This window comes from Arachis ipaensis, chromosome B3 (genome assembly GCF_059453495.1).
Source record: "Arachis ipaensis isolate K30076 ecotype BB chromosome B3, ASM5945349v1, whole genome shotgun sequence".
Lineage (NCBI taxonomy): Eukaryota > Viridiplantae > Streptophyta > Magnoliopsida > Fabales > Fabaceae > Arachis > Arachis ipaensis.
This window is the reverse complement of record NC_142438.1, coordinates 5,411,640-5,439,224: the sequence shown is the minus strand read 5'-3', so window position 1 is coordinate 5,439,224 and position 27,585 is coordinate 5,411,640. Positions and strand designations below refer to the sequence as shown.

Genomic DNA, 27,585 nt, shown 5'->3' with positions numbered 1-27,585 from the left:
TGTGTGTGTGTGTGTGTGTGTGTGTGTGTGTGTGTGTGTGTGTGTGTGTGTGTGTGTGTGTGTGTGTGTGACTGGGAATGAATTGAGACACCGGGTAAGATGCGGTGACGTTGTCCACTTGCTCCGGGTCAGTAATGAAGTTGGATGAGATATGATTGAGGATGAGGTTGGCTCTAAGGAAGAGGAAGGTTGAGAACTGAGTTTGATTATGAATTTGAATTAATATGAATAAATTGTAATAATAATGAGAATCAATTTTTGAATGTGACTCCGGAGAAGATGCAGTGGTATTATCCACTTGCTCCGAATAAGAGTCAATAAGTCGGGTAAGATGCAGTGATGATATCCACTTGCTCCGGGAAAGTTCAAAGCTTCGGGTAAGATGCAAGGGCTGAGTTCTGTTGCCACTTGCTCCGGGTTGAGAACTGTAACACCACCTGGGTAAGAGGCAAGGGTGAAGTTGTCTCCTGCTCTGGGTACACGAGTAAGATGCAAGGGTTGCGGTGTTGTCCCATTTGCTCCGTATTTGGTGTTCTGTCCAGGATTAACTACCAAGACATGTTGGGTTTGGCTATATAATCGACAGATGAGACTCATCGGCCATAGGGCAGGCATTATCATATGCATTTGTCTGTTTGCTTTGGTTTGCTTTCTTGGGATTGCCTACTTGTTATTTCATGCTTAACTGCTATATGTTCTGTTTACTGTACCTGTATTCTACCTGTGCTTGCTTTGCCTGTTTGTTTGTCTATATGGTTCTACTGGTGTTTTGAAGGATGGTGGAAGAAGGGAATAATTAAGGGCTTTAGTTAGAATTTGGTTAAGTTTAAGAACCTTAGAGGACCACCTTATTTATGGTTTTCCGTTTTAAATCTTTAAGTTTATATCTGAGTGTCGGCATTCTAGGATCGCTTCTGCCTTTTTGAGACCTTATATATTATGTATGTGGGCACCATTACCATACTGAGAACTTCTGGTTCTCATTCCATATCTATGTTGTTGTTTTCAGATACAGGTCGAGATGTGCCTCGCTGAGCGTCTGGAGTTTTCTATGCAAGCGAAGTTTGGTTATATTTGGGATGCTGTATTTTGTATTTATGCTATGTATATATGTATATAGATTCTCCTCTATATATATTTTATGTTTGGCCCTCCTAGAGGTTGACTTGGAGATACAGGTACTTGTTATGTAGTTTGAGTTTTATTTTGGGTTGTATATATATATAATTACATACTCTGGCCGGCCTTAGCTTCGCAGGTCGAATCTGGAGCTTGATATCTATGTTTTTGGAACTCTGATCTGTATGTTTTGTTTTTAACCTTCTTTTGAGCTTACCTATCTGTTTTACGATTATCCACGCGAGTGTGAAATAATTTTTTATGTTTTCGCTTTGTTTAGCTTATTCTTCAAGGCTCCTAGATATATTTTCTTTTAACTATATTTATATAAGTCTTTTCTTTTAGAAGTCATAATACCTCGCCACCTCTACTTTACGACTTAAGCGTAAGACTCTGTATGGTAGGGTGTTACAAATCTCTTACAAATACTCATATCTATCACTTTTATTGTTCATAAACTTTGGACGACTTCTATTCCAAATTTATTCTCCTCTATTTCCTCAATATAACACTTTAGAACATAAGTATTGGTTATATATTAATAGAAAATTTATTAATCTCCTTACAAAAATTAGTAATCATTCTAATAAATTTTTAAGGATTAATCTTAGCATACAAGCGATTAACACTTACAAGTGTTACAAGTCCTGAAACTTACTAACACCCTAAACGCGCTCCTAATTTTACGTACGTTTTACGCGCTATATAACAGAATATTAATTCAATCAAAATCAATTAACGCACGAATATATAACTTCTAATTTTCAAAAGATTTTGTTACCTTCTTCGAATCTCTTGCGAAGTTTCTTCGTTCTCGTTCTTCTGTTCTTCCCTTGTCTTTTCGATCGTTCTTTTACCTACGTTTATCACTTGTTTGTTCTTCGTCATTGAGCTGAGTTTCTCTCACTATAACTCTAGCTTCATTTTTTTTATTTTCTGGTTTCTGAAATCAAAGTTTGAACTCGTTTTGAAGATAACGGATGATTCAACCTCAGATTGTCAGCTGAATCAGGGCGAAGTGGATTTTGAATTTGAATCGAATGAAGTTCCTGAGGTTTGATTTAGATTCAGCTAATTACGATTACTTTGAATTTGATGCAGTTATTCGTCTATGATTGTCTAGCTGAATAATTCGTGAACATTGACTGTAAAATTAATGCGTAAACATAATCTGTGAATTGAATCTAATGTATTAGTTTTGATTAATTATCTGCAATTTATAGCAGACGCTCGGGTGTAGATCAGAACTTTTTCGGTGTATTTTAGGAAAGTTTGGGTGTATTTACAGTTTATGAATTTTCCTGTTATTTTAGTTGACTTGTTGTCGTTCGGGTGTATATCAGGAGTCCTTGGGTGTATTTTAGTTCAATTGTTATTTATTTATGAGGTGTAGAAATTCTATAGTATTTTCTTGTTTTTAACATGTTGTATTTTGCAGTCCCTCTCTGTTGTTGATGACCAGCTTGTTCCCAAGGTTGGAATGACTTTTAAAACCCTTGAAGATACTGCAAAATTTTACAAAGACTATGCCAAGGCTGCAGGTTTTTCTACAAGAGTTCAGAGTACAAATAAAAAGGGAAACGAAATTAAGAATCAATTGATTACATGTAGTAGAGAGGGGAAATGGAAATCTAAAATATCTCCGACCGAAAACACAAATCCCAGAGCTGGTTTAAATTGTCCTACAAGAATTTATATACACACATTGAAGGATGTTGGTGCTTGGATCATTTCGAAGATCGTGCTGCATTATTCACACCCTTGCTGTCCAACTCAAGCAGAGATGCTCAAACAGCATAGGGAACTAAGCATGTTCGTTCGTCGTACAATAGAGAATAACGAGGAGGCCGGTATCAAACCAAGCAAAACATTCCAATCATTCGTTGCGGCAGCTGGGGGTCACTGCGAGTTAAATTTTATTGAAAAGGATGTGAGGAATTACGTCACGAGAGAAGTGCGGAATGTTTTGGAACAAGAAGATGCAAAGGAATTCAGGAAATATTTATTGAGAATGAAAGAGAAGAATCAGAATTTCTTTTTTGAGCTCAAACTCGAGGACGATCAATCGATTAAGCTTGCTTTTTTGGGCCGATGCAAGGAGCAGAGCTGCCTTTGAGTATTTTGGAGATGTTATTTCATTTGACACCACCTACAATACAAACAGGTAATATGCTATTCTTGTTTATGCTGCTAAATTAATTTTGTTCTATGAATCTGCTGCAGAGGTGTATATTGGATGTTCTTTCGGTGTATAAATTCATTATATGGGTGTACGTAATGATTTTCATTCTACAATGTCATAATTTGTTTAAGGTATAATTTGGTTTTTGGTTCTTTTTTCGGGGTGAATCACCACGGTCAGTCAATACTTCTTGGATGCGCTTTGATGAAAAACGAAAAAATTGAGTCATTCAAATGGTTATTTCAATGTTGGCTTCGTTGCATGGGGGCAATGCTCCGAAAGGGTTTTTCACCGATCAATGCGCGTCAATGAAAAGGGCTATAGAGGCTTGTATGCCAACAATAATTCACCGTTGGTGTATTTGGCACATCACGAAGAAGATCCCAAGCAAATTAAATGGGTACAAGGGACATGCTGAAATTGAACAAGAATTGAGCCAAGTTGTTTGGAACTCTCATAATATAGATTCATTTGATAGGAATTGGAATGATTTTCTGCTGAATTTTGGTCTTGTGGACAACAAGTGGCTTTCAGGTAATGTTGTTTAAAATCTGCAGCAGAGATGTAAATTGCATGTTTTCGGGTATATTTATAGTCTGTCTTTGGGTGTATTTTGCAGATCTTTATGAAGACCGTCATATATGGGTTCCAATCTATCTGGATCACCACTTCTAGGCAGGGATGAAAAGCACACAAAGGAGCGAGAGCATGCATTCATTTTTTAACAAGTTTATTACCCAGAACAGCTCGCTTATTCAATTTGTCAAACAATACGATAATTACCTCGAAAGTAGGGAGCAAGCAGAGAGAGAATCAGATGCTGCAGATTTTCATACGGTCATACCGTGTGCAACCAAATCCTCCATTGAAGCTCAGTTTCAAGATGTGTACACTCATCAAAATTTTAGGGAAGTCCAAGCACAATTTAGAGGAAAGGCGAATTGCATCACTAGATTAACGAATTCCGCTCTAGGCTATTCAGTATACGAAGTTGGAGAACAATTTTTCAGCTCAATATTCAACAAGTTTGTGATTACTTACAACTCAGTAGCAGCCGAGGTAAAATGTCAATGCTTATTATTCGAGTCAAGAGGGATATTGTGCCGTCACGCACTAAGTGTGTTAAGCTTTGAACGAGTAAGCCAAGTGTCATCGAGATATATATTGGAACGATGGAGAAAGAAGGTAAAGAGGTGACACACACACATTAAGAGCAGCCACGATGAGCCATTGTTGGAGCCAAAAAGCAAGAGGTTTAACGAATTGGTTTTTCGTTCTCAAAATATTTGTGAATTTGCATTAGAATCGGAGGAGCTGACTGCCATTATGCACCGTGCGTACGATAACGTCATGGTTGAGATGGAAGCATTGAAAGCCAAAAGGAAGGGGACATCTTCGTTATCTCACGAAGATGCCAACTTGGAATCCGTTAACGAGCTTCAAAGCCCTCCAAGGGTTCGAACAAGAGGACGTCCAAAAAATAGGCTAGGTTCAAAGTTGGACAAATAGATTGCAAATGGCTCAAAGAAGAAGAAAACGAAAGCTTTAAACGAGGTAAAAGTTATGTTCTTTAAATATGTGGTGATTGAGTTTAATTTTCTCGTTAATACTTTTGCTAATATGTGAGTTTATTATTTCCAGTTAAACGTCTTTGATGCTGCATCAGTGGTGCGTCCAAATTCCAGCCAATATCAAGGACGTGTTATGAATTATCAGTTTAGGCAACCAGCAGCAGGGGATAACTTTTGGGTTTATAATTATAGAATAAGGGTGTAAAGCATTGTTTTTTTGGGTGTATTTATGAATTTTCTTGTGTTTCACATTTTACATAAGTATATATTTCAGAATCTGCTGTTTATGTTATAAATTATTGTTTGTTTTTTTTATTATGGTTTAGGCTTTATGGTTTAAGGTTTAGGTTTTAGGTTTTAAGGTTTAGGGTTTTATGGTTTAGGTTTTAGGGTTTAGGGTTTTAGGGTTTAAGCTTTATGGTTTAGGATTTAGGGGTTTAGGGTTTAAGGGTTTAGGGTTTTAGGGTTTAGGGTTTAGGTTTAGGGTTTCAGGTTTAGGTTTTAGGGGTTTAGGGATAAAGCATCAGGGGATAGAAGTCTGGTGTATATTTAACTTTTTTTGGGTGTAAAATGAGATCTTATGGGTGTAAAAATCAATAATTTTGGTGTATAGTAGGTTGGGTGGTTTAGGATTTAGGGTTTAGAATTTAGGGTTTTTAGGGTTTTTAGGGTTTATGGTTTGTAGGGTTTAGGGTTTTTAGGATTTAGGGGTTTTGGGGTTTAGGATAAAGCATCAGGGGATAGAAGTTTGGGTGTATATTCAACTTTCTTTGGGTGTAAAATGTTATGTTTTGGGTTTATATCTAGTTTAATATTTTCCTTCATATTTTACCACCTGTAATACAGAGCTTTTGAATACAGCACAAACAGTTTAACTATGGAAATAAATTTCATTGAATAGAACTGGTTTATAATTGGCAAATTTTTACAGCATGTGTTCAATTTGTTACAAGACTACCTAACAGTTACATTACTCAGTGTCAATATCATTAGAATGTATCTGACAATATAGACTCAATAATAATGAGGATGGCTTGGACAGTCTTATTGCATTACTCCCCTAATGGCTTCAGCTTTGTCTTGATTTATTTCATTGAATAGAATCTGGGAAGCAATTCTACTCTATAGTGGTCCACCTCGTCCTACAGTTAAAAAGAATATTCTGTTTAATCAACCATGTTAATTGAGTAAAGTAATACAGAGTTATATAGTTTTAAACACATTTACCTGGGTCCAATTGTCCCACTCATACTTCAACCTTTTAATGTTTTCGGGCTGGATTATCTCAAGCCACTTCATTACATAAATAGCACAGTTATAGCTGAAAACTAAGAAAATAAATTACAAATTACATATAGGAAAGTTTAATTTTCAGAGTGAAAGATTTATTATACCTTGTCTTTTGGCCTCAGATGTTAATGTATGGTGGTTTAATTTCCTTGTCCTTGTCCTTTCTCTTCAGAGGTGCCCCCCAGCATATACTCTAATTCTTGAAATTACATATCCCTTAAAACACAAAACAAATTAGTAATATATGAATAAATTTAATAAAGGAATACACCCAAAGGAGCACAAACTTACATCTTATATTGAACAGAAATACACCCAACTATTAAAATACAAAACACAGAACCAACTTACAATGAATTTATTTAGGTCCATTCTCTCATCAGATGGACATGTCTGGTGATATGGGTCGAGTATATAAAATTTTCGCTTTCTTGTATCAGCCACCCATAACCACCAATGTTGTGAATGGCAAACAGGTGCAAAAATCTGAAGCATGCCCACATTGAACAGTGTTTTATTTTATTTGCCATATAAGTAAAGAATGGTACTAAGAAGTTTTACAAATGAAAACTTACATGTGGATGTGATGCTAATTTTTTTAGCTCCAAGAAGTGAATAAACATTGGGTAGTCTTCCACCCTGAATGGCTTATTGCTTTTAGGTTGTAAGAATTTCCCATTTGGATGATTTCCAATGGCTATGTTCTACAACACTTGTGAAACAACACATGATTTACTGAAAATACACCCAAATAAATACAGAAAATACACCCAAATGAATACACAAGTTACACCCAATTGATCACAAAAAATACACCTAATTGAACACAGAAAATACACACATTTTAAAACAGAAAATACACCCGAAGGAATACAGAAAATACACCCAAGATTCGTTGAAGTAACCCTTATCACAATATCATGGGGGAGACAGTATACTTCTTCTTGAAACCTTTTAATCTTTTGCTAGTTAAGGATGAAGCACATGGCAGAGACAATCTAGAAAAAGATGCCGAAATCAATTTACATCAATCAACATTGTAGTTAATTTTGGTGATAAAAACATTAATGATTTTCTAATATTACCTCAGCTTCTATATGTGTATCAGCTGCGAGTGATGCGAGGTGGACTTTTGACAAAATGTATCTATCTTGGGCATTGAGTGTGCACACGGTGTCATACTCATTAGTTAGTCCATTTCCGTATGTCTTCACTCGTGTGGCCCAGATGTAGCATTTCTCTTTTATTTCTTCCGTATTCTCATTCATCCTCGCAGGAGTTTCAAACTTCTCGAAACTTTTTCCGCCACTCTATTTTTCAATCTGTGGACTTTTTCCTTCTTTTTTCACCCCACTGCTTGCAATTTTTTCCACCAGATCCCCTAATTATTCTAGTAGTCTTGGCATTTCAGGAGTTTTTGCCCTCTCTCCATCTTGCATTGCTGCCCCCTCCTGCGTTGCTGCTTCTTCTTGGCTTGAATCAGTCAAGCCAAGGCTGAATGATGGCATCGGACCTTTTTTAGGAATGTATGATGCTGTCCGTGCCATCATCATCAGTGCAGCAGCGTCTTTTGGGGCTGGATTACTGCATGATCATGTATAACGTATTATAAGAATAAGAATATACAAATGATAATGAAACATTGATTTTACTCTGATGAACTTACATTTTAGATGGAGTTGGTAGAAGTATGGGTGTACTTTCTTCAGGTTTTCAGGGTGGTTCTGGAGTGCTGCAGGGTTACATAAAATTAATCATGTTATAAAAAAAAAAACTAGTTAGAGATCAATCGTGAAAATATACACCCCAACAAGGATCATATACACCCCAACAGAGACGATATACACCCAAACTGTAACCAAATACACCCCAAGATTATTCCTTACCTTTTTGTAGTTCCTTCATTATTTTTTTTCACTTGGAGACTTTGCAGGGGTTGGTTCAATTTCTAGCACAGGGGTTAGTTCATTTTCTGTCACAGGGGTTTGTTCAATTTGTGGCACTGGGGTTATCTGGGCAAAGGTAGACAAACTTGAATTGGAAGTCTAAACAAAACAAAAATAAAAGGTTAAGAAAGCCCGCGAAAATAAAATGGTTATAAGGTTGAAATTTACTCGAAAAACTCACATTGAAAGCGCTTCTGTTTGTGACTGTGTCTCTTCCCGTAGAACCATCATGTTCTCCTCAGCTTGGTCACTGGGTGATTCTTCTACGAGACTCAACCTGAAATACACCCTAAGAAAGTCAAAAATACACCCGAAGCATTCAAAAGAAAGACAGGCTTTGTTTTTTGAGAACTTACATACTTCCAGTTTTTCTTTTTTTTTTCCTGCCTTTTTTTCTTGAATAAAACATTAAAGGGATTTTTTTCTAAAAAAAATATATACAAAATTAGAAGTAGAAGGTAATAAAAGAATAAAAGCAACGGTTATTAGAAAGAGAAATTACATGCTCTCCGCCGGTTTGTTTACGCTACTTTGATCTGTGTGTTCTTGAGACAAAGGATCATCACTTCCTAAGTTTACCTCCGGTATTCTAAACATAGAGTAGATATTATTCATAAAAAATATCATACTGTTAAATTAGGATAAAAAGATTTTATCAAATAAAGCTTCTTACGTTTCAGATGAGACATAGTGACCTTCTGTCGATCGTAGGTCAGCTTCCTTCTCCCTGGCAAACAAGAAACAATTATTAGGAAAGAAAACACCTTAAAATCTGAAATATACACCCCAACAAGACATACCCCTGTGCAGCAGATTTTTCATTATTTTTCCTTAAGAATTCTTCTAATTTTTCAGTTCCAATTTCAGATCTGACAGTATATGCATAAAAGAACATGTTAACAAATGTAATTTTGATGATAAACGGTAATATAGCTTACAAAGTACTGTACCCATGATAGGATTGAGCCTTCTCAAGAGATGAATCCTCAACACTGACCTTTTTCTTTTTGGATTGTGTCCTGGGGGGAAAAACAAGTATGAATCAGAAATACAAAATTAAATTGATCAGAACATACTATCCAAAGAAGTGCTTACTTTTGTGGGGTTCTCTGAGTCTTTTTCTTTGTTTTTTGCTTCTCTACTGGTGATGATTCTTCGCTTCTAAAAGTTAATAAGAGACACTCTGTTAATACATGAAATTTTGATAATAAACCCAAAGAAAAGCAATAATAATTTTAGAACATTACTCATCATTTGATTCAGATTGTGAATCAAAATCCTCCTGAATCTTCTTCCTTTTTTGGATTCTATTCTGGAAGGCAAACAATCGTTATTTAAAAACATACTAAAAGGGACAAAATACACCCAAATAAAGACACAAAATACACCCAAATGAAGACACAAAATACACCCAAATGAATACACAAAATACACCCAAGTATGTTACTTACTTTTTGGCTGTTCGGGTGGGTTGTTTCCTTGTTGGTTCCTCTGAGTCTTCTTTAGTCTCAGGCTCAAAGGTAGAATAGACTTCACTTTCAGTTGTTTCATGCTCAGATGATGATGAACTTGCCTTTCTTTTTTTGGTTTTTTGGTTTTTTTGTTTTTTTTCTTTTTTCTTCATTTGTTTCATTTTCTTCTTTGTTTCTTCCATCTTTACAATTCCCTGAAACAGTAGAAATGTTAGTTAACAGCAACCAGATAAATAAAATACACCCAAGATATTTTGTTCACTTAGCATATGTTCATCCATTTCAGCTCTCATCCTCTCAACCAACTGCTCTTTATTCCAGTTGGCAATCCATGGTTGTGCAGTTCTTTCTTCTCCTTTCTTCTCTTTTTTTGTTGACAGATGGAAATAGACTATCATCAGGGCAAACAGGCAGCCGTCAATTGATTTCTTCTTTTTTAGATTGTAATTAGTGATGCCCTTGATGATGAAATTCAGAACATGTGCTCCCCAGTTGCCCTCCTTTATTTTGTCCATCTTGAAAATAGGAGCTAGGTGCACAGGAGAGATTTTGTTAATTGTGGCTGGCAACAGGAACGCCATCTGTATATAGAGGATGAAAACCCTCTTGAACATGAGGCGATCCTGTTCATTGCCAACACCAATACTCATCATCTCATCCGTTAGACTTTTTAGAGTCTTCCTTTGGAATCTTCTAAAAATCTGTTTGTTCTCTTCAGAAAGTTCCTTATAACTGACTTTTGTAGGAAATAGATCTCCTACAAAAAAGAAAACAACATACAATGAAAATCACTTGAAATACACCCAAACATGACTCATACACCCCAATATCCCCTATATACACCCCAACATCACTGATATACACCTATGTTTGTTTCATGAGTTACCTGATGCGTTTAGCACAAGCGCAGTCCCTATTGTGCTGGGTAAAACTCTAAATGAACCATAGCCAGTTTCTAGTGTATTTTTCCCGAGTTTAAAGGAGTTAGCCAACTCCTTTAATAGTTTGTGATGCATCCTTAGTGGCGGGATGTGCATCAGGCCACCAAAACCTAAATCCCGAACTATTGCTTTCTTTTCCTCGGTCATATTTCCAAATTTTTCACTCAACAAGTGGGTTGCACACTTCAAGTCCTTGGTTTGCTGTAAACAAAGTAAAATTAGAGTCATTAGAATAAGATATATATGTATTAAGGAAAAATGTCTTGTTCTAAGACATAAATTTGTGCTTACATTGTATTTTTTTTCACCCTGGTTTTTGCTTGCCATTTTTACTACAATGCAAAAGAGATGCTGTCAATAGATAAAAAATACACCCATAGATCAGTCAGATACACCCCATACTGCAATGAAAATGAGATGCTATAAAGAGATAAATAATACACCCAAAAATAAGATACATACACCCATAGATCAGTCAGATACACCCCAACATCAGCCACATACACCCAAATCCAGTCCCATATCCATTTTGTTTTTTTTAATTAAACGAAATTAAATCAGTTCAAAATCATATACAATTCAGCCAAATATCCATAAAATTACACTACAACGTCAGGCACAATCATAATACTAATTGTTAGAGATCAAAACTCCTAATATATATACCAGTCCCATACACTTCTACATTTTTTGGATTATATGAGTTCAGAAATATATTTAAGTTCAAAATGCCAGTGGAAGCAACAGTTGGATGCCAAGTCAGAGATATACACCCGACAATAGGCCAAATACACCCAAAAATAGACTATAAATACACCCAATAATTCGTCATATACACCCAAAACTCAGTTAAAAGAGGAAGAGTCTTTTCATGTAAATATGCACAAACCTACTTAAAAAATATGTAAATATACACAAAATATGTACCAAACAGATTAAAACACATGTTATAGTATTCACTACAAGTATGTAAGATTGCGTAAACGAAGAATAGTTTCATCAGAACAGTAATATGAGTTCTAAAACAAGAAGAACAGTAAAACCTAAAATAACCTAGAAGAATCAGAGTGAGAAATACTCACGATATAGTGGTTCAATTTGAAAATCAGAAACAGAAATGTGAAAAACCTTGAAGAACAGTAAAACAGTATGTTACCTTGAATAATGTTTCTTCCTTTTTTCTGTTGATTTTTTATGGAGATTTGTATATTTTGTTTTTGATTTCTTCTGATCTTCGCGAGGAGTTGGAAAGTTTCTTCAGAATCGCTTTCGAATGTGGTTTGAAACTTGACGCTTTGCATTTTGGTTGAGGAAGAAGAGGAAGAGTGTGCCATAATGAGCGTGCGTTGGAAACCGCAACCGTTGTGTGAGGCGCGTGGGTTGGACGCTCCATTCTAAGAGAGTGCTGCGCGTCGTTTTTGTTTGGGCTGGGCCAACTTGTATAGCTTGTAAGCCAAAAAGGCTTGTATGTGTAGCAGGCCTCAATTTTTAATTGAAATAGTATTTAATGCTGATTAAGTAAACTTAAATTTTTTTATTATAAAATTCGGTCACCTAGTATTCAATCAGGTAAAATCATCAACTAGATTATAATGGAATTCCAACGTATAATTATTAGAGTTGTTACACATCTAAGTATTTTTTTCATTTAAGTTAATCTAAATAGGTCCAATACCAACAAAAAATCACTCTCATTAAAAGAGCATGATTACATGCGCATTTTCTTCTTTTTCTCACACTCGTTTATGCACAGAGTGTTTTCTTCTTCTTCTTTTCCTTCCTCCTCCTCCTCCTCTTCCTCCTCTTCCTTCTTCTTTTTTTGCGTTCCTTCTTCTTTCCGTGTTTTCTCCTTATCTTCATTTTTTTGTTATTGTTGCTGCTGTATTTTTTTTCTTTTCCCCCTTCTCTCCCTGCTGAAGAAGCAGTAGACGGTGAGCAGGAAGAGTTTTGAATTGTTTAGAACAAAAATGAACTAAAATTATATTCAGAATGAACCAAACTTATATTCAAAATGAACCGAAAATTAAATTCAAAATGTAAACTTGTTTCAAAACAAGTACAGACTAAATGCATCTTAATTAAATCCAGCATGAATCGAAATTACTTAATGATTGCAACACACAAACTTAATTCAAAAACAAAAACATAAACAAAATTGAATCATGAACAAAAACACATCCAAATCCATCAACTGATTTTGCAACATTATGTGTTTCTTCATCTTTATTTGATTAGATGAACAAGACAAGAAAAGAAGAACATGATGAAAAGTTTTGAGGAATTTTTTCTTCTTGTTTCTTCTTTTTTGTTTGATTTTTCTTATCTTTTTCTTGATTTTATTCCTCTCAAGACAGTGAAACAAGATGAATCATAATAAAATAATTCACTCAGAAATGAATCGAGATTATATTTAGAAATAAATCAAAATTATATTCAGAATGAACCTAAAATTAAATTCATAATGTAAATTCGTTTTAAAATAAGCACAAACCAAATACACCTTATTTAAATCTAGGATGAACCGAAATTATTTAATAATTGCGACACACAAACTCAATTCGAAAACAAGCACACAAACAAAAATTGAATCATGAACAAAAAATAAGAAAAGGAGGAGGAGGAGGAGGAGGAGGAGGAGGTGGAGGTGGTGACGATAACAAAAATGAAAAATAATAAAAAAGGAGGAGAAGAAGAAACGCGAAAATCAATTGATTGTGTATGATTGAGCAGAAAATCAAATTATTGATAACAAATGAGTTTTGATTATCACTCAGTTCTGCTCATAAATCAAGCCATTCAACATTACATAATGAATATGTTGAATAACATTGTTGCTTTAGGCTTGATAAAAATTGTTACAGGTATAAAGCTTTCCTTGGTAAAATAGCATGCATTAAGGGGGAGCCATGTGACAATTAGAAAGGGGGAGAAATTCAAATATTCAAAGGGAGTATTCTATACTTCAATCTTTAATTTCTTTCCATTTCAATTTTAATAATGTTTGTCATCAAGGGGGAGATTGATGAGTTTGGAAAACTCTAAAATAATATTTGTGATGACTAAACATTATTAATCTAATTAATTGCAAAAATATTAATTCATATATGGTGATGAAATTTAATTTTGCAATGCAGGTTTATATTGGGCCGAATAGAAAAGAAAAACCAAAGCCCAGTATGAAATCAAAATTCAGCCTTATATGAAATAAATGGTGGCTGAATTGTTTAATTGGGTCAGTTTCTATTAACATCATCATTAAGCCCATATTAAACCAAAGTACCAATGCTTGGTCCGAAACATATTGAGGGAAAGCAAATATTTTGCCTCCAACGGATCTCAATTTTTACCATGTGATGTATTCCAAATTTATTCAATTATCATTTATTGCATGGGAACAATAAGAGAGAGAAGGGCATTTGATTTGATTGTAGCATTTAATGCTATACGCTACTCAGCAAGGGAAGAATCATTTCATTTAATCTCATTCTCTTTCCTAATTCAATGCTGTTCAAATTTTCTCTCTTCTCTCTCTACTTGCTTTCCTTCTACCTTCGGTCATATCATTACAGAGAAAGCATGGAGGTTATGGCTAGACACCGAAAGGAAGAACAAGCAACAAAGACCATCACAATGATGGCAAGAAAAAACAAACTAAAAGTATGTAGTGGCTGAGATTCTCACCAAGAATGGTAAGATTTGGTGAGGTAATCTCGAGCTCCTCATACCCAAAAATAAAGAAGAAGATCTCGGCCAGCAAGGAGAAGATCCTTGGAGAGGATGGCTTGTCTCTGATTCTGCTCAACCACCACAGGAGGTAGCTACAGTGGCTACATGATGGAAGAGACAGAGATTGGAGCAGATAAAGCTATCATCATCATGAAGCATCAAGGGCCAGAAGTTCATCTTGGAGAGCAAGGCAAGGATGAAGGGTTCGGATTGATGAAGAGTAGTGACTAAGGAAGGACTAGAGGTAATTGCATGTTTGGTTTTGCATGAGTTATCTCTTCTCTCTCTCTGGCCGAACCGGTTCTACTTTGAAGAAGAAGAAGTTTGGCTTAGGTTTTGGTTTCAACCGTGGAGGCTTCCCCCTCTATAAATAGGGGAGAATAGCCATGGCTTGAGGCAAGGAGCAAGGAGTGAGAGTGCAAGGCACAGAGTTCTCATAGCTACCTAAGCTAACAGAAGTTCTTCTCCTTCAATGTTCTCATTTTGTAATTTTTCTGTTTAATTTTGTCATGTCTTGAGTCTCATGGAAAAGGCAAACAATGAGGTTTGTATGAAAAAGCCATAGAGCGAAAAAAGGCAGAGAGTGCAAAATTAAAAGAAAAAGCCATAGATGTCCTTAGAATTCCTTTGTACATCTGTGTTGTGTTTCATGATTCTGTGAGAATCCCCTTGTAAGTTGGGTTAGCACTTTACAAGTTGAAAGCTAAGCAGTGACCAAGTCAAGTTCAGTTTGGGATTAGATTCTGGACTTGTCCCAGATAGGAAGGGTAGTTCCTAGGGAGAATTAGTCTTTGTAATCAAGAATGATTATAGTGAAATTCCATCATTGTTGTGATGGAGACTGGATGTAGGCTGCCTTACACTTAGCAGCTGAACCAGGATATATCTTGGTGTAATTCTTTCTCTCTTCTACTCCATTTCTGTTTCTGCTGCCCAGGAGATAAAACTGAAAATATCTCGTGCTGATCGACGAGACAAAAAGAAAAGTCTCGTGGCTGGGTACGAGACAAAAAAAAAGTCTCGTGGCTGGGTACGAGACAAAAAGGCAAAAAATCTCCAGAAGCTGTTTCAAAGACCAGTAAGTATTATTGAGTGAAAAAGGGGCTAAGATTCAACCCCCTTATCTTTGCCACTGAAAACCATCAATGTTTTATTTCATTAGTTACTTGATAAATTAAAAGATATATAAAAATTTGGTGTCCAATTATTTTTTTCATTTTACTCCTATCACTATAACCCAAAACAACCGATGCAGCTATCATTATTTCTACTATCATAAGAGCAGCCCAAAATAATCTATGCAGTTATGATTTCTACTATCAAAAGAGTAGTCTGTTCAGTTATTGTTATTTCTACTATCTCATCTATATTGTTTCATACTCTTTTATTATATCATTATCGTTATTTATTTTTTATTTTTATTCTCACTCTTTCCTGATTTTTTTTTCTATTTATATTGACATGGATGTTTATTATAAAAATAATTTTTTTTAAATTAATAAAAGGTAAAGATATATCTTATTTGGGATGTATCATTATTTAATGCTAAAGTAATATACAAAATACTATTAATATATATATATAAAAGAAGTATGATTCCAACCCTTATAGAGTATATGAAAAGATGATTAATTAATTATATCAATGAGACTAATAAACAATAAATTAAGTATTACTATATTAACGACCGTGACAATTGCATTGATCATACGTATTTTTATTTTAATATTAATAATCAAACGTGATATTAAATTAGGGTTGTCCACGCAAAATTTATTTTATTGGTTGGGGAGATACAGTTAATCAAACAAAACTCAGGAAGATGATAAAAAGAGAAATATTGGATCAAAAATATAAAAGATAATGAAATAAATTTTTATTATATAATAATAATATTGTCTATTTAGACGTATATATTAATTATATTAAAAATTTAACTTTTTTTTTCAGCCACAAATTCAGAAGAGCACAACTAGCTCATTTTGGTGACAAACAATATCAATGCAGGTAATTATTATTAAATATAAATTCCTAATAAATCAGATGTAATGCCATTTAATTTACATTTTGTCATACATAAACAAAAATTAATGTCTTTTTTTTTGTCTTTTTAAAAAATTCAGTGCAAAACAAAATATCTCAATTATACAGGTTTTAATTGAATTTGTCCCTGTAATAAGGAATCAATTTAATTGAATATTTTTGAATTGTTTATATAGTTATTTTTATGGTCAATAAAGGTGACAAATTTTCAAGACTCAAGAAGTTATTGATAAGGAGATGTACGATGAATTACGAAAGATTTTTTTGAGATACAAAATTTATAAATTCTCCTATTTTGTTTATTAATTATTCTTATAGTTTGATATTTAAAAATAAAAAAAGATAAGCATTCTTATTTCTTTTGTTTTTTCACTATTTATAGGAAAATGAGGCCTCTTCAAAACTAAATTCATATTTTAGCCTACCACTTAAAAAAATGAAGACAAATATGAATATCCATGGCATTTAAGCAAAATTATCTTTTGTAAATAGCTAATATATATTTTAGTTTATATATACTCTTTTCGAATCGGGATAATATTATTATCATTATTTTTTGAACTATATTTTTATGACAATATATAAACCTCTTTATTGTATGCTTTTATAATTTAAGATTTTAAAAATTTTTTATAGTAATTTTAAGGTAAAAAAATATATAAATAAGATCACGTTAATATTAAAATAATAAAAAAATATTTATCTAATAAATTTAAAAAATAAATAATATATTAACAAAAAATAAAATTAATTTTTTAAAAAACAATAAAAAAGCAGTGAGAATTAAATTACAAAAAATAACAAAATAAAGTACAAGGAATAAACTAATTTTTAAAAATATTTTCGCAATTTTAATGGACAAAATCTTCATTATATCATTAATTTGTCGTAATAAATATAAAAAATTAAGTTAAAAATATTATAAATTAATAGACGATATTTAAAGCTTTTAAAAAAATATAACAGAAGCATTATCATTCTGAAAATACTCTTTGTATATTTTAGCATGATTGAGAATAAAAATCTACTTCTATTTTATCAAATATTTCACCTCATATATTACCTAGAACTTTAAATTATGATAATTTAATATTACTTCTTTATTGTGTGCTTTTATAATTTAATATTTAAAATATTTTTTATAGTAATTTTAATTTTAAAAAATATGATATAAATAAGATCACGTCAATATTAAAATAAAAAATATTTATTTAATAAATTTAAAAAATAAATAATATATCAATACAAAATAAAATTAATTTCTTAAAAATAATAAAAATACAGCTGATCGTGCCTGTTGAGCTGCTAGTACACATTATATAAATACCTCATTAACTTTCTAACGAGACTCGATTTAAAATATTTAGTTAGAGTTATGATTTGAACTACAGCTTTATTGACCAAAGTCATGTACACAAATAATTAAGACATAAGATTTTTAGATAGACATATATTAAATATTTCTCTCTCCCTCCCTCCCTCCCCCTCTCTCTCTCTCCCTTTTTTTCACCTGGTAAACTTTCACATACCCTTTTGATTCATTTTCTCTAAATTACTCTACTTTGTTTTGAAAACTTAAAATTGCTTTGTGAATTTTGTTCGAACCTCAATACTTTGTGTCATGGATTCTGGAGTTAATTGCATATCTTCCTTACTTCAATAATCATTTGTTGCCAGTAGAAAATATTAAGTACTATGATATTGCTCAATAATGTTTCGACTTTTATTGTTTAGGGCAAATTTTATGATTTAATCCTCAAATATTTCATTTTTTTAATCAACGTGATCACAGAGGATGTATAAGTTAGATGAGTGTATAGTACAATAGAATAAATGGAGAACCATCAGTTAAAGGGATGCAATGTTGTTTCAATATACACACTGTTAGGAACAGTCACAATCATGCCCACCAGATGTTTGAGAAAATGTTAAAGTGAGTAAGAAGCTCGTTTGTTTCAGATATCAAGGGTCATGGTGGAGTAGATACTGGAAATATTTTGCTTGCTTAGATAAATGGCTATTGGGACCCTAAGTTTATTGACAATGGTTCAATTCGAGAGTGGGATTTTCAATGGCCTACCTCCTCCTTGTTCCCCCAAGTTGTCGCCACATAGTCACATCTCACTCACTAAGCCATCTTGGGTTGTGAGAACGGAGTCAAATGTTAAGAAGAAGAGAAGAAAGAAGCCGGATCCGCATTGTGTAGTCTGAGGGGAGTGGACGAGTCGATTGCCACCAGTGTCGTGGGAAAGGAAGGACAAACCAGGTTCATTTGGAAATGCTCCCGAAAGGCGAATGGCCAAAATGGTGTAGAACTTGTGGCGGAAGCGGTCTTGGTTACTGCTCCCGTTGCCTTGGTACCGGAGAATATAGGTATATTATGGGATTCCATTTCATGAACAGGGACGATGATAAATCCCAAGAAAACAAGTCTTAGCTTTTTCTCCCTTCTTTTGGCTAATGATATTAGGGATAGAGATAATAGATAATGTGATAGCATAGGTGTATTGTCTGTAAGTTAGAACTACTGAATGTTTTGTCATTTTATCACATAATGTAGAATCACCATTAATAGATTGTTCCAACTCTTACTTCCTTGTGCAATTTGATTTTAACATGCTGATTCGTTACTTTATAAGATACGATTCTGATTGGACTTGAAAAAAAAAAAATTTGCAAATCCTTGTTTGGACACAGAACAACGTAGTGAGAGTAAATTCATAATGAGATCTGATAAATAAATGTCTTACTCCCTCTATAAGTGAATTATGGTTAATATTTAACAAGCATGGCATAGATAGTTCAGAATAATTATAGAATGGGAACCGAGGAATTTTAACAGTTCTTCCGGATTTTAAGCATTTGTTTGAATATAGGTTTGGAGCAATGATTGAGTTGTCTCTATGTGACCTCAAGATCACGCTTTTGGGAGCTCGATTTTGGTTGAGACACTGAGTTTTATTTCTTGTATGATATGTAATTCATTTTCAAATGATATCTGCAAGTATTTCAATTTCCTTAAAGAATTTGAATGTAGAAGCCTGGTTTCTTCTTCTAGGCTTTTGTGGGAATCTGATATTTGTCGTCAATGCCAGCTGAGTATCATTTACAATGCAAATAAATGAAGGGTGTGACAACGGACCTCGCCTTGCAGACTCCATTTCACAGTGGAGCCAATGGCAGTTGCTTGATTCGCTTCTACCCACTGGCGGCTTGTTAGCCTTGAAGCAGCAGTTCAGTCCAACCTGGTCTCAAATCCAGATGAACCCAAGACATTCATTATCCATGTCTTGGAGAATACAGGAAGCTCACTCCTTCCTTTCGTGCACTCAGCTTCCGTGTCGTCCAAGTTGGAAACCTGGCACAATCTTAACAAAATATTGGATGCCACACTGACAAATGAAGTCAGCTGAAAGGCATCGATCTCACAAGGGTCTGCACTAATGAGGGTGGGTTTGGCCGTGTTCTCGGAACTCCCTTCTTTGAAAACAATGAGAAATGCTTCTTTGGGGTCCGGTACTGTATCTTTTCACCATGCTCCTATATTTGGACTTATATGTGGCACACTAGGATTATATAGTACTGATTTTCAAAGAGTTTATATGTACATCACAACGAGGGATGTTATTTCTGCTGCTACAAGGTTGAATTTGATAGGTCCTCTTGGTGGTGCAGTTTTGCAGCATCAACTTGCTCCTAATGCTGAAGGTATACTAGAGAAATGGAAGAATCGCGACGTTGACGATGCATGCCAAGTTGCACCTCTGCTAGATACAGTGCAGGGTTGCCATGGTTATTTGTTTTCTAGGCTCTTTTCGTCTTAGAAGGCACAAACATAACACTGATGCTGTATTTTTCATAATATGAAGCACATAGACATAGTAGAGTTCTGATTGGAAGAGACAATGTTAAGTTTTTTGGTAAATTGAATTTTCTTGTTTCTTGTGAGGTTTGAGGTGGCAACTCACTCAAAAAATGGCTTCAATTGGTTTTACATGACGATGTAGGTTCAACGATTGACACATGTCAAGTTGGGGTTCAATCGAAAATACCAATCCAAGTAACCCATATATATATATATGTAGAGCCGTAGGGGGATAGATTTACGTTCATTAAGCAAAAATGTTTGCATGTCATTGTTTGGTTCCTATGGGTGTAATCAGGTCAGGTTGGGTTGGATTTGGGTGAATTTGAGAATCAAACCGATTAAATTTGATCGGTTTGGATTAGATTGGGTTAATGTGCTTTTGTTATTGAAACCGAACTAATTCAAACCGATGAAATATGAGTTGGATCGATTTGGGTAATGGACATCGAGTACCCGATTGAAATTAAATTGAGACAAACTGAAAAAAATGGAAAAAAAAAAAGGAAAAATATTTATGTAACTATGAGAAATAAAAAGTAAAAATTAAAAATTAAAGTGAGATTAAGATTAGTAAAAATTATATAAATATTATTTTTTTAATATAATATATTAGATAATTGGATAATTGAGTTTCACGATTTTAAATTCGATATCGAAATCAATTAAAGTCGGGTACAATACCCAATATAGTTGAGTCGGGTTGGATATTATTTTTTTTTGTTGTCTTCTGCATAAGCTTTTCTGGACTTCTGGTGACTCATGCGACATGACTTATACGAAGAGGATCACAACATTTTTCATAAGTTAATTAAATTTAAGACCTTTTCATTAAACTATTTTTGTATGGTTTTGCTTTGCCACCTAAACATTGGCTAAAAATTTTGACTTGATATAATTGACCATTTTCTGAGACGTGAACATTATTATTTTCTTCTAAATTTCATTGCTGCTACGGTAATATACTAATATTGTTATTATTCAGCATATAATTAATCGTATGTTTACCACATTACTTGGTAGCATAAGTTTTAACACATCGTGTATATGTATATGCAAGAAATTTAAAATTAAAAAGATAGACCAATAATAATAATAATAATCATCATAATAACGATGACGAAAACAAAGACAAGAGATTATGTTGAACATTTCACAACTATTATTTATCTTCCTCCGCATGAGGCAACTCATTGAGATCAAAATCTAGCACTCTTCTAATAGTAGGAGGATCATTAACCACTACTCCCTTATTGAATTTAGACTCACTATTATTTTTGACATGTTCATCATTAAAATTATTAATAACTAACTTACCAACTTTATTGTTGTCATTAACGGTTGTTGTTGTTGTTGGAGATGGTGATGATAATGAATTAGAAGAAAGATGATTATGATTATTGATCTTCTCATCATGAACATGGCAACTCACTGCATGAAATGTTGGGAACACCATCTTGCAAGTGTGACACACATATCTTTCTCTAATCTTTCTTGAGATCTTGTGCTTTGTTTTATCAAATTCTTTCAACCTCTCTAATAACAACCTTTTCTCTGATGAATCTTCTTGATAATCATCATGATCATCATCACCATTACTTTCTTCAACTTCATCATCATTTTCTTGTGTCTTTGGCTTCTTGATGCTTTCTTCCACTACTTGTTGGTTGCTTCCTCTCTTCTTGTGAACCTTCCAACTTAACAAAAAATCATTATTATTCTTATTATTATTATTATTATTATTATTATTACTACTAATACTCTTTCTTCTTGTTGTTGTTCTTGGTGACTTGTTGTTGTTGTTGGAGAATCTTATTTTGATGTTATGAGTTCTTATGTGACCCCCCAAAGCTCTTCCACATGTGAATTTCCTATTGCAATGCTTGCAAACCCTTTTAGTTGGTGATGATGATGATGAAACTATTTCTTCTGAGCTAGAATCCATAATTATTTTATTTGATGCAAAGAAATCTGATTGAACAAAATATATGAAGCCTACTATACATATATTATATATATGATATATGAAATGAAACTTAATGTGTATATATATAATTAAAGGAGAAAAGTAAAGTTTTTATTATATGTGTGGAGTTAATAATAAAAAAATCAGAAGAAAAACTTATTAATGGAAAGAAAATCTGTTATAATAAAGGTCTATATATAATTTGTCTTTGGAAAATGTATAACTAAATATTTTCCCATATTAGAGGATGGATATAGTATAGGTACATCTTGACCAATATGTATAAGATGCGGTCAAAATGAAATTGCCAAAATTAATTACTAGAATTTTTTGAGAGAAAATTAATTTTTCTTTACCTGCATTTAAGTCATTCAAACACACGCAATCAAATGTTTAATAAAAGAGCCAATGAGTAATAACTCAAATAGCATAGTTTTCCCATACTCAATTAAGAGGTTGTGGGTTCAAGTCTTTTATCTTTCGTAAATATCATGTGCGTATAAAAAATTTCGTAAATATCATGTGCGTATAAAAAATTTGCTGCTTATTTTTGCATGTATATATGTATTATTTAATTTATTTTAAATATATATTTTATATTTTAATATATATTTTATATAAATGATAATTTAGTGGTTATATTTTAGATTTGGTTTTGTGAAATTTTTTTCATATTTTTCGTTGTTACTAACAACACCAACATTTTGCTAACATATTTAGATGGCATGTTCATCTTTCTCATCGTGTTTCACCTTCAAACTCTTGCTCCAGCTCTCTCCTTCTTTCATTCTCCTTTGGATGTAGAGTACGTACTCTTTCTAAAATTAACACTAAAAACAGTTGATAAAAATTTGCCACTTATCTAATTTGTATGTATATATACGTATTATTTAGTGATATGCGTACACAAAGAAAAAGAACCTACGTGCGCATCAATTGTGACCTCGGTTTGAACAAATCATATAATTCATTCAACTTATTCTTCTTCGAGAGCCTATAAATCAATAAGTACCTTGCCAACAAAAAAAACGAGTAATATTAATTAAAAAAAAATATAATAAACTTAAATTGGTCCAAAATAAAATATCAATTTTAGTCGAAATAAATTTTAAATACAAAAACATAAAATAAATATAAATGGTAACTTTTTTTTAATTCTTTAAAAAGAATTTTAATACTCCAAATTCTAAAGTTTTAAGGAGAATATACTCTAAAATAATATAGAATTTTAGTATTTTTTAATTTTTTTTTATTAAAAATAGAACACTTAAACTCGTAATTTTTTAATTGAGTATGAAGAGATTATGCCATTTGAGTTATAATTCATTGACTTAATACTCTTTAATTGTAAAAGAAAACGTTAATATATAGAATTCTAGTACTCCACAATCAAGAAGGAAAAAAAAAAGAGTACAAGGTAACTATTTCATAAGAGAAACTCTTATATAAGTAATGATTTGGTAGTTATATTTTAGATTTGGTTTTGTGAAATTTCTTAAAAAAAATATTATATACATATTTGAGAAATTAAATTAAAAATAATTTTTAATAATAAATAAAAACAACAATAATGGTATTTTTTAGGATATCATAACATTGGTGTTGTATTTTTCATAATATGAAGCACACAAAAATAGTAGAATTTTAAATGAAAGAGACAACGTTGAGTTTTTTTATTAATTGAATTTTTTTCTTTCTTGTGAGGTGTGAGGTGACAACTCACTTAAAAAATGGCTACAATTGGCCATAGGTGATGATGTAGGTTTAATAATTGACACCTGTGAAGTTGTGATTCAACTTAAAACACCAATTTAAAATTAGGAGGGACAAAATGGATAGAATTTGTTGGGTTGACCCGCTAACAAGATGGGTCGGGTTATAATTTAAAACTCGTCAAATTTAAAAAAAATGTACTAAATTCGCACTGCTAAATTTGCAGATTTTAGCGGGTCGGGTCAATGATTTTTATTATTTTTTTATTAAATAAATGAGTAATTACTACTATAAAATCAATAATTATATAATTTTCAAACACTTTTTTTATTTTTTGTTTTTATTCTTCTTTTAGTTATTAACTTTATTTATTTTATTTTACAATTTCGTATATATGCTCAAATTATGTGACTTCTTTTTTAAAATAAAGATGACTCTATCGAAAATTATTATTTTAAATGTTAGAAACAAGAGACTAAACTAAAGAAAGTGTTTTGTGTGTTATTCAGTCTGATCAAAAGTATAATATACAAGGGGTATTTATAGGTGCTAAATGAATCAAAGTAATAAAGGCATAGAATCCTACAATTAATATACAGATATGCTATATAAATATAAACGATACTAATTGATCTAAATTGATTCTAATGATTCTCTAACATCCCCCCTCAAACTCAAGTGGGAGCTAAGGACACCAGCTTGAGTTTGGATAACAAAGTCCGGAAACGAGTCGGGTGATGAGCTTTCGTGAAGATATCAGCAGTCTGATCCAGTGTTCCAACAGCAATGAGACGAACAACATCAATAAGAATACGTTGTCGAACAAAGTGACAATCAATTTCAATATGTTTGGTGCGTTCATGAAACACATCATTATGTGCAATCTGAATAGCACTGCGGTTATCACAAAAAACATCAGTAGGAGACAACCGAGGAGCGCCCAGATCTTCAAGAAGCCAACGAACCGAGATAACCTCAGCAGTGGTGTCAGCGAGGGCACAGTATTAAGCTTCTGTACTTGAGCGAGCAGTGAACGTTTGCTTCTTAGCACGCCAAGAAACGAGAGCATCGCCAAGAAACAAACAGTAACCAGTAGTAGAACGACGATCAGTGGGATCACCAGCCCAATCAGCATCGGAGTAAGTCTGAAGAGACAAAGAGGAATGGGCAAAAAAATAAAGGCCATGAAATAGAGTGCCTTTGACGTAGCGAAGAATACGAAGAACTGCCGCATAGTGAGTAGTACGAGGAGCTGACAAGAACTGGCTAAGTACATGAACCGGATAGGCGATGTCTGATCGGGTGACAGTCAAGTAGACAAGACCTCCAACCAACTGTTGATAGAGAGTCGGATTATCCAAAACAGTGCCATCTATAGGAGTAAATCGAACATTAGGCTTAAGAGGAGTAGACTCAGTGCGACTATCTGTAATCCCAGCGCGAGCAAGAAGATCTGAAGCATACTTAGCCTGAAAGAGATAGATGCCATCATCGGTGGAGATGACCTCGAGACCAAGAAAATAGCTAAGAGAACCAAGATCTTTCATCTCAAAGGTACGGTGAAGTGAGGCCTTGAGATCAGAGATACCATCAACATCATCTCCAGTAATGATCATGTCATCAACATACAAAAGTAGAATAACAACTCCACATTCACTTTTACGAATGAAGAGAGCATTCTCATGAGGGCTAGAAGTAAAACCAAGACTGCATATGGTAGTGCTGAACTTGTCAAACCATTCACGAGGAGCTTGCTTAAGTCCATAAAGTGCCTTGCGAAGGAGACAAACCTTTCTAGAAGGACAAGGATATCCCGAAGGTAGTTTCATATAGACTTTCTTTTTCAAATCTCCATTAAGAAATGCATTCTTCACATCCATCTGACTGAGAGACCATTTTTTAACCGCGGTAATGGCAAGAAGAGCTCTAACAGATGTAAGACGAGCGACAGGAGCAAAAGTCTCTTCATAATCAATACTATACTCTTGCGTACAACCTTGAGCAACCAAGCGGGCCTTATAATGGTCAATAGAACCATCAGAGCAAGTCTTGATCTTGTATACCCATCTACTGTCCAAAACTTCCTGATCAGAAGGAGGATCAACCAAATCCCAAGTGTGTGCTTTTTCAAGTGCCTGTATTTTCTCTTGCATTGCTTGTTGCCAATTTGGATTTGTGGAGGCTTCTCTAAATGAATTAGGTTCATGTTGATGAAGGATGGTAGAAAAACAATGATAATCAATAAGATGAGGAGGTGGATTCCTTACCCTAGAAGAATGAGCGGGAGGAGGAGGCATGACGGTAGGAGCAGGATCATCATCCTGTCTGGAATCATCGGAAGATGGAGAAGGCGGAAGAACAGGAGGCTGAGGATGGTCACTTGAGATAGAATCTGTAGAATCATCACTAGGAAAAATATCAACATTGGGGTTAGTAAACAAAGATAACTGAGTAGTAGGAATGGACTCAAAGGATGAAAACCAAGAAAACATGTGATGCTCGCAGAAGACAACATGACGAGATATACGAATACGTTTAGAGAGAGGATCCTAACAATGATAACCCTTGTGTTCAGTGCCATAACCAAGGAAACAACACATACGAGCCCGAGGTTCAAGTTTACTATGTTCATGAGACTGAAGAAGAACAAAACATACACAACCAAAAACTCGAAGAGAACTATAATCTGGGGAGGTATGATAAAGACGCTCAAAGGGAGTAACATTACCAAGAACAAAAGAAGGGATTCTATTGATAACATGAACAGCAGTAAGAACAGCTTCACCCCAAGTACGCTCAGGACAAGAAGAAGAAAGAAGCATTGCACGGACGGAGTCAAGAATGTGATGGTGTTTGCGTTTAGCTCTACCATTTTGTTGAGACGTACCAGGATAAGAAAATTCAAACAAAGTACTCTGTTCTGCAAGAAAGGTTAAGAGTTTGGAATCACGGTATTCCATAGCATTATCACGTCGAAAAACCTTAATGACCTTGGAAAACTGAGTTTTAATCATAGTAGCAAAGTTGATATAGATCTGAGGTAACTCAAGGCGATTCGTCATCAAATAAATCCAAGTAAAACGGGAATAATCATAAATGAAAATGACAAAGTATCGAGCTCCGCCTATAGAGGCAGTGGGAGCGGGGCCCTAAACATCAGAGTGAATGAGATCAAAAGGAGAGCAAGCAAGAGATGAGTTATTGTGAAAAGATAAAGCAGGTTATTTGGCAGTTTGGCAAGAAATGCAATCAAAAGATTCATTTGGAGCCAAACCTAAAACACACTGAGACACAAGAGGACGCAGTTTTCCTAAGGAAGTGTGGGCAAGACGTTAATGCCATAAGTGAAGGGTGGAGGGAGAAGAAGCAGCACAGAGATTTGGTATAGGAGGAATATGAAGATTCTCAAGTTCAAACAACCTTCCGACCTTACGTCCAGTCTTGATGATTTGTCCCGTTCGAGGATCCTGTACACGACAACCAAAAACGGAAAAAGTGACTTCAAAACCCAGATCAACAAGTTGACCAATAGAAATAAGATTGAAGTTTAATTTGGGAATATAATAAGTATCAGGAATATTAAGAGTTGACTGGGATATAGAACCCTTGTGTGTTGCGTGCAGGAGGGAGCCATTTGCAGTATTGACAGAAGGTCCATTTGTAGTGGTAGACAAGGACGAAAAAATATTACGCAATGGAGACATGTGATTAAAGCAACCCGAGTCAAAGTACCATTTAGAATTACCTGAAG

General features: G+C 33.9%; 1 non-coding gene and 1 pseudogene across 1 annotated transcript; both read left to right on the top strand.

The window, feature by feature from the left end:
* The first annotated feature begins 17,778 nt into the window (after positions 1-17,778).
* LOC110269902 (uncharacterized) lies at positions 17,779-18,920 on the top strand (annotated as a pseudogene).
* LOC107609744 (urease accessory protein F) lies at positions 18,560-20,114 on the top strand. Its single transcript, XR_015907529.1, has 2 exons — positions 18,560-18,663; positions 19,386-20,114. It is a non-coding gene; the product is annotated as an urease accessory protein F (transcript).
* The last annotated feature ends 7,471 nt before the right edge of the window (positions 20,115-27,585 follow it).